A 15,910-nucleotide genomic window follows, 5' to 3' on the forward strand; every position below is an offset into this window, starting at 1 on the left:
CATTCCAAAAGTTTGAGAAAAATTGGCGTTTGTAACAAGTTCCCAAGTGAAGCTATGCTGCTATGCCCAGACCATGCCAGTATACTGAGAATTACTGACGAAAACTTCTCAGCTAGGATGTATACCAGAATCACCTGTGAGGTCTTTTGTTTTGTTTTGTTTCTTAATGTAGGTGCCCTGACTATACCTGAGTAGTATTTCTCAGAATATGCTCTCCTGACCTACTAAATCTGAAACTCTAAGGGTAGAACCCAGCAATCTATTATTTAAAACCAGCCAAACTTCCATGTGAATATGACGCATGTTAAACTTACAGAACCACTGCTTTATAGTTACAAATGAATCAGGATTTCCTTGGTTAAATTCTAACTACAGAAAGTATCTACCTACATATATGGCTTAGGTCAAACTGGAAAAGGCTCTGATTAGTTCACCATATACAAACAGTATCTATTCAAATTTAGAAGTAACTTGGGTTCGGATCCTTGTTTTGGCCAGCCAACCTCCCCCCCCCCAAACCCCCCCCAAAAGAATTCTGTAACTATTTAAAAAGTCAGTTGCTGGGCCGGCCTGTGGCTCACTCGGGAGAGTGCAGTGCTGATAGCACCAAGGCCATGGGTTCGTATCCTCTATAGGGATGGCCGGTTGGCTCACTGGTTGAGCGTGGTGCTGACAACACCGAGCCAAGGGTTGAGATCCCCTTACTGGTCATCTTTAAAAAATAAATAAATAAAATAAAAAGTCAGTTGCTATTTTTTTTTTTTTTTCCAAATATGACCGGTAAGGGGATCTTAACCCTCGGCTTGGTGTTGTCTGCACCACACTCAGCCAGTGAGCGTACCGGCCATCCCTATATAGGATCCAAACCCGTGGCCTTGATGTTATCAGCACTGCACTCCAAAGTGAGCCACGGGGCTGGCCCAGTTGCTACCTTTTTATAGGATTTTTAGCACACAATTATGCAAATATTGTAATGTTTATTAATGTTTATGGTGGAATTGTAAATTAGTTTTCATTGGACTATCTTATCCCTTGACAAAAATACTTTGTCTTTTTTCTATGTAATTTCAGAGTTCTTATTTTGTTACAAAAAGACAAAAATGAAATATAACAATGAAGTTATTTAACAAGATTTCTAAAAGTGAAATTTTTCTGTAAAATAAGGTAGTACTTACAACTTGTTAAATATACTTATTCAGACATTGGATGTTCTATTTTACGTATTTCTTTAAAATATTAATAAAATTGAAAAGAAATTTTTAAATAAAAATGTCAGTTACTGTCTACTCCATTCTTCACAAGATAACGTTCTCCTACAGCATGACGTTCCCCCAAAGTCAGACATTTAAAATCTCGACAAAAATCAATGTTTTAGAAATTATGCTAAAATCTTGCATATCATTAATTTCCATAAAAGCTAAGCAAATAAAAGACAGAGTCAGAAGTATAGGACGCAGAAGGATACACGTTACTCTTAAATTATACTTGAAGAAAATAAAATATCTAATTTCAACAGCTACAGGCCATTTATAATATTCTCGTCTTGCCAATTACCAACTGAAAGTAAACAAAATTTGCTTATAAAGGAAATTCAATGTAACATCCAGGCTAACCATGAGACTTATGTGAAAGAAAAATTATATGCAGGAATACAGTAATATATCTTTCACTATGACTTCCATTACAATTAAGGAAGTGAAATGGGAAGACAATACAAAGGGAGAGTTTCTGATAAGAAAGTTGTACTTACACTTGAATACAGCCTGAAAGGAATCTAGTTAAACCAACTAGGTAAGGCTCTTAGCTGTTTCCCAATTTTTTAGTAGCCTATAATTAAGTTTTATAATCTGCACATCACAATGTTATACTGTTCATAAATATAAAATAAATATTTTGAAAATAAAATGACTTAAACTTAAATTGGGAGTTTTTTTCTTGGGGGTTGGGGAACTCACACATTCTTTGAAATAACTGAAGATACTACAGCGTATCATAAAAATAAGAATGGGAATCATCGCTTGAGGAATTCAAAGAATGAAAAGAAAGCTACCGTAGTCAAAAGTCCAAAAAGCTATTAGCTGGTGAGGAATGCCATATCAAAGTTTTCAAAACAAATTTTTTTTTTTTTTTTTTAAAGACGACCGGTAAGGGGATCTCAACCCTTGGCTTGGTGTTGTCAGCACCATGCTCAACCAGTGAGCTAACGGGCCATCCCTATATAGGATCCGAACTTGGGGCCTTGGTGTTCTCAGCACCACACTCTCCCGAGTGAGCCACAGGCCGGCCCTCAAAACAAAATTTTTAAGTGAAAGAAAAAGCAACTGAGGGACTGTTGTAAGCCATCGATGACAGAAATTAAAATACTGTTTACCCAAATAGCATTAAAACAAAAACAAGGTCTACCACACAGTCTAAAAGCAAAAAGGCTTTTTTTTGACGTCTCCTCCTAGGAGTTCTTGAAAATTATGCATGCTATGAGAAAAAAATCTAAGTCAAAATGCTGAGATCTCCAGGTACAAATCAGATTGAGTTCTAGGACTTCTCAGGTTACACATATCAAAACGGGATGAAGATGCAATAAAGGAGTTTAATCTCAAAAACATGTTGAGCAAAAAATGCCAAACACAAAGCAGTACGTACCATATGATTCCAGGTTCAAAAGCAAACAAAATTATTCTATAGTACATCCAAATAGTGGTTTCCAGCGGGCAGGGGTGGACAGAAACAGTTACTGACCACAACAAGGGCACAAGAGTTTCTGGAGTTTTGATAACGTTCTGCGTTTTAGTGGTAATTACACTAGTGTGTCCACATTGTGAAAATTCACTGAGCTGTACACTTATGAGAATTTTCTGTGCATACTATACTTTAATCTTATCTACATTTTTTTTAAAAGTAGGAAGGGGAAAAAGGTAATTTCTCCCCAGGAGAAAAAACATATTACAAGAAGACAACAACATAAAAACTTTAATATTTAATGAGGACAGTTTAGCTAAGAATTATAGGTTGGGGGCGGGTGTTGGAGAGTTAGAGAAGTAGAGAGAATATAGAGAAGTAATATAAAGTTCTTCAAGAGCTATCAGTAGATAAATCTCACAAACACACACACACCTTTTTCAGGACAAATTTCTTGGTAACTCCCTAGACAATACAGCCAAGCCAACTAAAAACATTATTTCACTTTAGGTATGAAACATACATCTGCTTTCTAATGGGGAAGCGTATAAGTATGGCAGGATCTATTTTCCTTGGGAGGGTAAATAGTGCTAGAATATAATCAGCAACTCATATTTTCTGTCAACATTGGTGACATTTCACAAAAGTAATTTATCCCTTATGGGGTAGCAGAATTCTGGTAGAAACATATATTCTGGTAAAAATTATGTTCCAATCCCTTTAAATCTCAACACAACCCAAGAGAGAAGGAAATTTCATCACATCAAGTTCTTCATCTGCAATTCTCTTTAGGCAATCTCCAAGCACAGGACACATATTTTTTCAAATATTTATTTGTTTCACACTCACAAAGTTACTTAAATCTGGTTTTTCTTACTAGCATGAATGTAATCACAACAATCCGTAAACAAAAAATGTCAATCAATAAAATAATAGCTTTGGAGCCATCAGTTTTAAAACGTACATAAGTATAAATATCTTTTTTTCCCCAATCAATCTAAGATCTAAAATAATTATTTCATAAAGGAAAAAAAAAACACACCATAGTAAATAATAAGCATTTTCAGTATTAAAAATGCTCTCCTCGGTATGGATGGCCTCACTAATGCTCACCTGGAATTTCTTACGTTATTCATTATTAAATTTCAGAAAATGCATCATACTGCCAATCTTAACATTTGAAGGTTTTGTGATTCTATAACATGAGTCCAACAACTGCTAATTAACACTTTTTCATTAAATATAGAGGCACATGATGTCAAGTTGTATATTACTGTTTAATAAAGGAACCACCAACCACACATACTAAACTGCTGATCCTAGAAACTAATTTCTCGAATTCCACAAAATCTACCAAAGTAGCTTTTCTCTTTACAGAAAAGCTTTACAGGCACTAGTACTGTACTCTGAGGCAGTTTTATATGCTTTATAGGCACTAGTACTGTACTCTGAGGTAGTTTCTCTGTTTAAGAAAGAAGAAATTGTTTCATTCAATGATACCAAATTCTGGAGTATGGGAAAAGAAAATTTCAAATTCCGGCTGAAAAGAAAGAAGAAATTGTTTCATTCAATGATACCAAATTCTGGAGTATGGGAAAAGAAAATTTCAAATTCCGGCTGAAAAGAAAAGGAATTCTAAAACATTGTTTTGTAAAGAATGAGCTTTATTATCCTCAATTTATAAAGCACTCTTAAAAATCAATAAGAAAACAAACACTACAATAAAAACAAAACCAAAGCAGAAGATATTGAACATGTCATAAGAATTATCTAAAAACAATACTAATTTTTTTTAAGTTTGGGATAAAAATAAACAATATAAAATATAAACATTTAAAATGTAAAAATGAAGGATAACAAAACAATGGGAAAATAAAGCATTATTTAATAAACAGAATTGAGACAATTACCAATTTGGAGGAAAACATTTAGATTCTCATTATACACCAATGTCAGATGAGGTAAAAAGTTAAATTTACTTAAATCTAACTTAGAAAAACTAAAGAAATAGTATTAAATGAGTTTTGTTTATTACATTTCTGGAGAAGGGGGATTTCATAAAATCAGTAGAACAAAACTAAATCAAGATACTTGATTACATTAATTTTTAAGATTCTGTATCTTAAAAATTTACGAGAAATACATCTACTAAGCATGTTTCACCTCAGTAGTAATTAAAGAAAGTGGTACAAAATGTCATATACACTCATTAAATTAACAGTTTTTATTAATAACATTCAATGTTGACCAGGTACAGAGCAACAGCCACTCCAGTGGAAATATAAATTTATCCCTTTTCATAAATATTATGAAAATGTTTTAAGAGCCTTTAAAATGTATGTAAAAATCATTTCTGGCAATATAGTAGAAGGAGATAATACTACATACAGGAAACACCTTACATATAAATATGTTCTTCACATTTATATATGCAAAAAATCAGAATACAGGAATAATATTATACATCTACTACATAGAACATTATATAACCACTTATAATGATGATTATTAAGACTAATTGTGAGAACGGGAAAGTGTTACATAAAATTAGATTTAAAAGGAGGATATTTTAGGTGTTAACATTTTTTTTTTTCCTCTAAAAAGATGACCGGTAAGGGGATCTTAACCCTTGACTTGGTGTTGTCAGCACCACATTCTCCCAGGTGAGCTAACTGGCCATCCCTATATGGGGATCTGAACCCATGGCCTTGGTGTTATCAGCACCACACTCTCCCAAGTGAGCCACAGGCTGGCCCCTAGGTGTTAACATTTTAAAGAGAACCTTCAGGAGTTCTGACCTCTGACTAACCCACCCACCCCAAAGAGGGGACATCTTGGAGAGTCTATAATTAGTTATATTTATACAACCAAAGATGACTCTATTTTGTGGTTTAAGGAGAATAAAGTTGACTACTTGTTTTGTTTTGTTTTTAAGAAAAAAAAGACAGGACATAAAATTAAATGTTTTATCTGCATGTATGTAAAAGGCATATTTTAAGATAATGGAAGAAATATACCAAAATGCTAATAATGGTTATATTAATTTCCAAGACTTAAAGTCCTCAAGCCAACCTTTAAAATTATTAAAATACGTACACACTTTATACCTGAGTCAAATACTGTGTACCATCACTCCATCACTGAAGGGAGTGTTAAGGTTTAAATTATCATATTAAGAGAGTCTGAGAAGGCCAGTAAAACAACAAACACTACAAAATGAAACATTTTTCACCTCAGGACACTTAGCTAGGCTAAGGACAGAGACTCAATATGAGGTTTCAAAACTACAGAACTGAATCATATGGGAAGGTCATTTACTATTTCTAATTACCTGCTTTACTAATTCCTTCATTAACAAATGGGCTAGTCTTTAGACAACTGGTTATTACTGTTATCAAATATTAAATGTAATAGAGCCTTGTTTGGGAGGTAATCGCTTGAAATATTAAATAAGTAAATAAGTAGACAAATAGATAAAGGCAATAAAATAAAACAAAGAAAATTCCATACACAATAGCACCATTTTTATTTGGTATCATCAGATAAGGAGTTCTGTAAGTGAATTTTCCAGAAAACTGAAAGAAACTGAAATAATTAACAAAACTGAAATTATTTACTTTTATAACAATCTTTTCAAAAGACACCATTTCTTACATCCTTAAACATATTACATAGAATAAAAGTTTATTTATGATTAAGGTCATCATTGTAACACATTAACTACTATATTGCTCTACAATGTGATTCCCTCAGAAGTTAATGATTATAGGAGTGTATGTCTTATTTAAAGTACTATTTTTCAATAGTTCCATCTACTTTTTAATAGTTTTTCCTTTCTCCTTGAAATAAAATGACATTTCAGCTGTCAGTGTGCCTAAGTCCAATGGCCAACACTGTGGATTTTAATCTGTGGGCTAATTCCAATTAGTAGTTTCCAACTAAAAGGTAACAGGCTTATTGTACCTGGTTAGTTATTTTCAAGGCTCAGAGATCTTTTTATGTCCAGGATCTCTGCTATGTTTCAAATGGCTGAGATTACTAGTACTCAATAAATGTTAGTTGAATTACTGACTTTAACTTTTAAAAATACTGGAGTTCCAAAAAAAAAAGAATAATAATAATAACTGAATAGTTTGATTAATCACAAACTGATATCCTTTTCAGGTAAAGTTACACAACTCACTTGTCTCCAACAGGACAAAAATTACCCACATAGATGGGAAAGAACAGCTGAAAATAAAAAATAGGTGAGAAGGACAGGTTCAAACAAAACAGCCAAGTCCATACTTCCATGGTTTTAGAAGTCAAAACTTAGGACATTGGGAAATATTTACTGGTAGTGCTTTTTAGTGTACAATTACAGTGGTTATCAGAGTTATTAACTACAGAAGTCTACACAACAATATATGCCATATCTACATTAGTCACTGCTATAAAAATCAGTCTTTCAGCAACTATTCCTTGTAGATAACTCCAAACTGAATTTCACACGAAATTAGTTCTTTTAAAGCACCTGCAATGTAACTTCACTGATATTTCTGGGCAAGTAATTTATGGTAATCTTTCTTAGACACTGATTCAAAAAGAAGAAAGAAATAAAATGTATACTCTTGATACAGTTAATATGTAACATAGGTATTGCACCCTATATAGCTTACAAAGTTACAGGTCTATGGAAATTAACATAGTGTTAGTCCTTAAGAAAAAAAATCCAAGTGAGGATAAATCAGTATAATATTATCTCTATTAACTAATTTCTTCTAATCACTGAAGCTCATTAGCTCTCATCATTTCCACGACAGTAATAATTGAGAAAAGGGAAAATAAAACTTCTTGGTTAAGTTTTACTCAAGCAAACTTGAACCATGTAAAATACATTTCTCCTCTTCCTTGGATTTTCTCAGTGTATTTCTTTTTTGTGGCTGGCCAATACAGAGATCAAACCCATTGAGCACCCCACTCTAAGCAGCTGAGATAACTGGTCAGCCTCTACCAAAAACCTCAAATAATTTAGTGTCTGTAAAAGACTAGTAACTCCCAAGACCCACCACTAAAAAAAGTTTATAAAACAAAAGTTTTAAGTTTGTAGATACCCTTGCAAAGGCTACTGTAAAACTGTGACCTTCAAACCCATTGACATTTTCACAATTTCTTACTTCTAAAATAATAAAACGTACTTAAATGTTATTTAACAGGAAAGCTTTACCTAAGTAAAGAATTCACAAAGTGTCAGTTGAATATCAACTTAAGTTGCTGACTTTGATATCTAGCAATTTTGGGGGTGGACTGCAGAAATGCCTAAAACAATTACTTAAGAGGAGACAATTGCCTCAAATATTGATTCCAAATTGGTCAACTCCAACCACTATGAGCCTGCCTATTCTTGGACCATGGCTCTTGCCTCACTCACAACCTACTACATTCCCCTCTTTTCTCTGCAACTTCTCCAATTCCATTTCAGTATCAACCTATACACACTTCCAGGTCTCTTTTTCCTCTTTCCCACATCGCACCTCTCAACACTTACTTCCATTCTTCACCATCCCTACCTGCATATTACAAGAAAAAAATCACACTGCACAAAGAGTGGACACTTTTTTCAGGTGACAGTTTTGATAAATAATACTACTCGTGGGGGGGATACAAGAAACAACAGTCAATATGACAGCTGCTTAGCAACTTTTAATTTAAGTACGTTTGTATTATCTACTGATATATCTACTGCTCTCTAGTTGAGTTCACTAAATTGAATGGTCAGAAGTATTACTTTAGTTGAGCTGATAAACGTTTAAAACTTCTAGAAAACCCTTACAGACATACTTGTGTTACAGTGGAGAATACATAAGTAATATAATATATAAATATACAAAAGGTAAATATATAACATAAATATCAAACATAAAAATATAAAACTCAAGTGACAAAACATTAATTTCTTTAAATCTTGTTTTATATGGACTTTTTGTGCAAAGTTACCAGCACACTAAATCACTTCTACTGCAAAAATGCTATCACTCAAGATATTTTCACAGATTATACCACCAAAAAAATCTGTACAAATTTGCTTTTTAATCTAAGCCGTATGCATACATGAGTCCTAACAATAGGCCTATATCATTGAAGAAAAATTTAACTGTGCAGAATATTTTTTACTGATTGCTAAAACAACACCCCTCCACCTCCTCTCCTTTGTTTAAAAAAAAACACTAAAACAAAGAAAATGATATCTGGAATAATACACAGCAACCACAAAGAGCAGTTACTTATGGGCAGAAATTTAAAACAGAGGAAGAGAACTCGCTAGAAGAATACAACAGGCAACGTTTTACTTTACATACAAGTACTTCTCTGTATGAAGTGCAGAGTGTAGTTGTTTTTTTGTTTTTTTTTTTTTTTGTCGTTTTTTCGTGACCGGCACTCAGCCAGTGAGTGCACCAGTCATTCTTATATAGGATCCGAACCCGCGGCGGGAGCGTTGCTGCGCTCCCAGCGCAGCACTCTACCAAGTGCGCCACGGGCTCGGCCCAGAGTGTAGTTTTTTTAAAAAAAAGCAAATAAAAATCAATTGTAGGCTGGCCGGTTACTCAGTTCGTTAGAGCCCAGTGTTGGTAACAGGTAACACCAAAGTCAAGGATTCGGATCCCCGAACCGGCTAGTCCCCCCCTCACACCCCCCCAAAAAAAACTATGAATGAATTACTCAGTTACCTGGTTAGTCTGGTAATTAACTTCCCAGTCCGAATACCAAACAAAATCCAAACATCGCTAAAGAATACAAAAAAAGGGATACCGTAAATTCACTTAAGAGAAAACATTAGAGAATTGGAGGAAAATTAATTTGATTTCGAACTCATTTAAGAAAAAAAATGAGCTCAAACTGATACCAAATTTATGAATTTTGCTTTCAATTAAAAATTTGATCTATCCGGTCACGAAAAAGACAAAAAATAAAAATAAAAATAAAAATAAATAAATAAAAATTTGATCTAAAACAATCCACTATTACTCTAAATATGTAACGTAAAATAACCATCTCTAAACATCAATGCTGGCAACCTCAGTAACAGAGTAGTGAGTGATTAAAATCCTACCGATAATTATGAGTTAATAGGCAAGCACAAAATGATTAAAAGAACGATTTTATTCCGACCTCAGGTACTGTCAGAGACATGAGACCCTGCAAATACTGCCAAAAGTTACAGTAAATACAAAGTCAGGAAGTTATCAATGACCAAACAAATGGCAGTAAGTGACACCCAGAGATGAGAGATGGAAGGCGTTCTCTTTTAAGCGTCTGGAGAAAGGTACTGTAGCAGAAAAAGCGAATAGTTAACAGGTCTGGAATACTTCAGAAAACGGCAACAAGAGGAAAAACTGACAAGAACGTTTTGAAGCTAGAGGAACGGTATCCAATGGAATCATCCCGTCTGCGCGAGCACGGCTCCGAACTTCCAGTGGCTGGGACGGGGGTGGAACTATCACTGCGCTGGGGAGAAGTGCCCCGAGCTGAGGGGTGCGTACACTTCTGCAGGTGGCCGAGCGCCCGCAGGGGGGTGGGGAGGAGGACCGTGTCACCTCCGTGGGGTCACTACATTCTCTTCAAGATTAGGGAAAGCCGACACAGCACGTCTCCCGACACCAAGAGGCACTCGCCCCCGGCCCCTCCCTAACGACTTGCCTGTAGAAAGAGTTGTGGGTCCCAGACCCCCGGAACCCAAGGCTCCACCGTCCAGGACAAACTGCTCAGCCAACGAGGTCCCGCGAGAATCGAAAGATCTCGCGATGGAAACCCACTAGCATCTCGCGAGCTTCCTCTAGAACCAACATGGCGGTACAGAAAAATCGGTTATTTGGGACCTTAAAAAGTGCTTCATTAAGGGACGGGAGAACGTGTAAAACAGAAGAGGTAGGGAATCTTTTCCGCCTTGTATGTCTCCTCCCACTCCCCCAGTGGAGAAGAAAAGTAGCAAACAATCCTAAGCCCCCGATGGCCACAGTTACACTACACAGACAGTGCATCCCTCTGCCTCAGCCCAGCCTCCCCGTCTGTCACGTGGAAACGGATTTTCTGCGTACCTGTCACGTGGGCTGCTACAGAACGAGCGCGCGCCCGTCGTCCTCTCGAGAGCCCTCCCCGCCCCCCTTTCGCCCGCGCACACGTGCGCGCGCACCCCCGCCCCACGTGGGGGCTTAGCGGTCGCCGCCGTCGCCTTCAGCCCACCCCCCTCCCGGTAGTTGGCTCCAAACCCGTGTCCCGGAGCCGATCGTTTCATCCCCCCCGTACTCTCCCCCCCTCATTCTCCCTCCCCCGCATCTGGCCCCCACCACGTGCCCCGAGCGCCTGCTCACCTTTCGCGCGAGGCCGGAAGCCACGGGCCACTCGGGGAGGTGCCGCTGCCGTGGCCGCTCTCCGCCCCCGCCACGGCACTTGCTCGGGTGGCCGCCGCCGCAGTAAGCTCAACAGCGGCGCCGCGGCGCTTCCAGGTGGGTCCCCGCCTCCCGCTCCTGCCACTTCCCGCAGCACCAGCGGCTCCTTCCGGTCCCCTCCTTTCTCCTCGTCGGGACTGGCGGGCGGCAGCCGCTGCAGGCGCGCTCACTACACCGCCTGCTGGTAACCGCGGCCCGTGCAGGGCCTGCGGGCCGGGGGCAGCCGATGCCCGCCCCCACGGCCCGCCCCAGCCCCTGGGCGAGGGTTGGTCGTCTGAGAGCAAGACCCAGTCCATCTCCTGCGACAGTCTAAGATGGCCTTACCCATGGAGGAAAGGCGCACCCGTAGCTCCGCTGTTGGAAATCCGCTTCATCCTTTGAGGTCTACTGAGAGATTTGTAAACCCTGGTTCCTTTAGCACTGTGGCCTCAGGCTAGGAAAATATCCGTACAGGTATATGCATTGTACTGTAGATGCTCCTGCCCACCTCGTCTCCAGCCGCATTGCCCCCTCGCTCGCCTCTCTGGCTTTGCGGCTGTTACTACAGCACGCACGCTCTTTGCGCTGGCTGTTCTGTCCAGAACGCTTCCCCCAGGTTTCTCTCAACTCGTCCATGTTCGATATGTATTTCGGGTCCCTTCTCAGAAGTCGACATCAAAGGGCTGCTCAGACCACTATTCAATAGAGCACACCTGCACCAGTGCTTTTACTCTCCTGACCTGCCTTTATTTCTTCATAACATTTATCACTTCCACACCTATTCATCAGAACACTCGCCACCAAGAATATAATCTTAGGCTGGCCTGTAAAGCGTGGTGCCGGTATCACCAAGGTAACGGGTTCGGGTCTCAGTACAGGCCAGCCACCAAAAGAGAAAAAGAATGTAATGTCTCTAAAGTCAAGGACTTAGTAGTTTTTGTTCATTGTTATATCCCCAGAACTGTGTCTGGTACAAAGTAATGCTCAGTAAATTTTCTATGAAAACATATCTAGCAGGTATGTTAAGCATGCAGAAAAATAAAGCCCAACACATATTAATGGAGATAAGCACTTACTTTAGGTTGATAGTACCATAACAGCTTCACCATTTATGAACTGTGGAAAAGCTAAGCTAAACCTCCTTCCCTGTCTATAACATTATGTTCCAAAAATATCAAATCCTTGGGCCGACCCCGTGGCTCACTTGGGAGAGTGGGGCGCTGGTAGCACCGATAGGGATGGCCGTTGTGCTCACTGGCTGAGCGTGGTGCAGGCCACACCTTGCCGAGGGTTGCGATCCCCTTACCGGTCAAAAAAAAATAAAAATCAAATCCAGTGGTATAACTAGGGCTCTTCTACAATTGTGAAGTATTGCTTCATTGCGTTTGTTTTCCTTTTCTTTGGAACTTTTTTTTTTTTCAGGCAAGTGGATACATGTATCTTCTTTTATATTGCTAATAAAAGTAATTAAACAGTTGAAATGGGGTTTTGTATTTACATTTCGAGTTCAGTTCAAAGTAACATCTGCTTCAAGAAAAGGGGTGATAGACATTTTTGACTAACACATCGACAAGCCTTTTATTGAACCTACTTGGAGGCAGGCCCTATACTAGGAGTAGAGATACAGAAATAAACACAAGGTTTCCCCACCTTCCTCCAAATACTTACAGAGCCAAATTCTACTTATAATAACCATAACACTGGCTTCTTGAGACCTATATAATGGGCAATATGCTGTGTAATTTTTTGTATATTACCCTATTTTAGGCTTGCAACAAGCCTATGAGATAGATACTGTTTGTAGTGGGCACTGAGATGTACTTTTAAGATCCCCATTCAGGAATGAATAACTATATACTGCCAGGACTGTTGCCCAAAGCCAGCCATCAGCCTCCTTTCTAGAAAGCCAGTGTCACACAATGTCATAATGTTCCCAGCGAGGCCACATACAACAACTGATCAAAACATTAATAAAAAGCCTAGCCCTCTCACCTCAACTTTCGACAATTCAGATAGATCATCCCATCTCCTGCAGAATACCTTACAGGATCAGCTGAGGCATTCCATTGAGACTTCATCACAGTTCAGCTTCTCCCTCTGGCCAGTTCTGCTGTTTCTCTCACACAAGTGATTATCCCAAGAACATTCCCTAATAAATCTCCTGCACACTAATCATGTAAGAGTCTGCTTCCTGGGAAATACAACCTACAATACTATTCACACTTCTCTGTTGAGAAATCAGGTTAAAAGTAACTTGCTTGAGTTTGAGTTGCAGAAGTTTATTTAGATGTATAGATACATAAATATAAAGTATTGTGGGAGTGGAGGAGAGCCTGGGAAAGGCTCTTTACAAAGGTTAGCATTTGAGTTACAGCATGACTTTGCTAATAAGAGGAAAAAAAGTTCATTCTCAGCTGAAGGAACTGCATGAATGACTGTGGGAGTGGGAGAATACTACAAGTAACCCTAAGTGGCTGGACTGTAGGGTCTTTGAAGTTAGCCCTATAGGGAGAAGGGAAAGGACTAGTTCATCGATAGTAAAGAGAGTAGCCAAGGAGAGAAAACTGTGGGCCTCGGGGTAGATCCTAGCTGAGTGGAAAGAGATGAGTCCCTGAGAGCCTCAATTCTAAGGGTGGGAAAGAGCAGTCTTGTTGATCAGCTGAATAGAAAAATACTGCCAACCTTTCTGGTAGATGCTACTCCCTAATTATATTCCTGTACAGCCTTTTATTTTCATCTAGGATCACAAAATACTGAAGATGGAAGAGACTTCAAGATCAACAATTCAGGAGTTTCTACAATATTTTCTGAAGCACTGGCATCCCTTTACAAACACAGTCTCATGTCAGAATCCAGTATTTGAACCAATTAAATGAGGACCTCAGAGTGAGCGACCAGCTGACATTTCCCTCAGTCCCTTACCATGGTACATAAGGCACTGCCTCAGAACATGCTTTGAAAATCATTGATGTAATTCATTCATTCATTCTTTCAAAAAATATGCCGTGTACTGTACAAGGTGCTGGAGATACAGTGATGAACACAGCAAGCATAGGCTCTTCTCTGACAGAGCCTACAGTCTAGGGAGGAAGGATGACATTCAAGAAATAGTCACATAAATACATAAATTCAAACTGATAAGTACCATGAATTAAAAGTGCAGGTCACTATAAGAATCTGTCCATCTGCCAAAAAATACATGTTCTAAAGCACTTCAAAAGAAGTAACATCCAGGCTGAGTGAGACCTGAAGTGTGAAAGCATTTAGGTATTAGGCAAAGAGGGTAAGAAAAACATTCCACAGAAAGAGAAGAGTTGATGCAAAGCCCCCTACACGGGAAGGAACTTACTACTACTTACTTCTACTAATTCTCATTACCAGAAAGAAACCAGTATTTTTTCTATGGATATATATAAAATCTGATATGAAATAATGTATCTAATTTATTTCATTAAATCATAGGGTTTTTTCTATGTAATTAAACATTCTTCAAAAACCCCAAGAGGGGCTAGCCAGTTCACTCACTTGGGAGAGCAAGGTTCTGGTAACACCAAGATTAGGGGTTTGGATCCCCACACTGGCCAGTTGCCAAAAAAACAAACAAAAAAACCCAAGATAGTCACCATTTTTCTTTTTGGGGACACTTTCATACTATTATGATTGGTTTCATGAGTGCCATTGTGTCCAAATATGTGTCTGAATCTCTATAACTTGGGTAGTTGATTGAATCTGTGGGTAAGTAAAAGGAGAGTTTAGTATTCTTGGCTTGAGTGGCCAGGAGATGGAGATTTCATTAATGACCACAGGAAATACTAATGTAGGAGCAGATTTAGGGGTGAAAATGATATGTTTCATAGGGTATACTGAGTTTAAGGTAACTAGTACATCCAAATGAAGTTTCCCAAGAGTCAGTTGAATATATGTCTAGGAAGCAGTCTCTAGGTCTGAGCTGGAAGTACAGATTTGTGATTCCTCAGCATACAGATAGTAACTGGAACCTTAGGTTTAGATTTGGTTACACAGGGAGAGCAAAGAGTGAGAAGAGCTGAAAATCAAGAACAAAACCCTAAGAAACACATTTTTGGAGTCAAGGAAAGTGAAAACCATACAGCAGAAATGGGCCAAAAAAGTAAAATTACATAGAGTGATACCCCAAAGACCAGGGGGGAGGAAATTTGAAAAAGGGAGTCCTCAACATTAATTTATTAGACAAATTTACTGGACATCTATTTTTTGTCACACTATGTTAAGCATTGGGAGTGAACAAGACAAAACCTTTTGGCGCTCACTGTCTAGCGGGGAAGACATTGTTGTACATCACCAAAAAGGCCATTATATTTGGCACATTTTGAAAAATTATACCTTGGCCAGCCACCGGAAAACAAAATGCAAAAAAACAAAAAATTATACGTTGCTTATTTCTAAAAAGACTTAAGTGGCTTTCCAAAAACAATCAGTATAATAGGTAAAGTAGAATTCAAAATAATTAAAGTGGGAAAATTAGAGCAAAAGAAAAATAGACTCGGAGGAGGCATTACTATTCCCAGTACTGAGACCAAAGATAAATTTTTCCCATGGTTTCTCATGACAAAATCATGTGAATATCCTCAACAGCATTTTTCTAGTAAATCCAACAACTAGTTTTTTAAGACTGTATTACAGCATCTCTCAATCTAGACTGAAAGCAATTCTGTAAGCTTGGAGGAGGTGAACAACACAGCATAGGTAATTCTTACAGTCGTAGTACAAGAAAGGATTTAAGAAATATTCCTATTTAGAGGAATGAATGAATTTTACATTCTTCATGTCCCTCCTTCATTCATTTACTT

The 15,910-nt window shown here is 38.2% G+C and overlaps 1 protein-coding gene across 9 annotated transcripts in view; it reads right to left on the minus strand.

Annotated features, from left to right (window-relative positions):
- The window catches only part of ZZZ3 (zinc finger ZZ-type containing 3), a 134,599-nt gene extending 123,488 nt beyond the window's left edge, over positions 1 to 11,111 (minus strand). For 7 of the 9 annotated variants that reach the window (XR_010024187.1, XR_010024186.1, XM_063104606.1 and 4 more), the window contains exon 1: positions 11,025 to 11,111. The gene's annotated coding sequence lies outside the window, so the exon portion shown is untranslated. Of the gene's footprint in view, positions 1 to 9,383; positions 9,420 to 10,751; positions 10,793 to 11,024 lie in introns of those variants that run through there. The other 2 variants (XM_063104603.1, XM_063104604.1) reach the window with 2 other exon arrangements.
- Between the last annotated feature and the right edge of the window lie 4,799 nt (positions 11,112 to 15,910).

The sequence above is a fragment of the Cynocephalus volans genome, chromosome 8, assembly GCF_027409185.1.
Source record: "Cynocephalus volans isolate mCynVol1 chromosome 8, mCynVol1.pri, whole genome shotgun sequence".
Taxonomy (NCBI): Eukaryota; Metazoa; Chordata; class Mammalia; order Dermoptera; family Cynocephalidae; genus Cynocephalus; species Cynocephalus volans.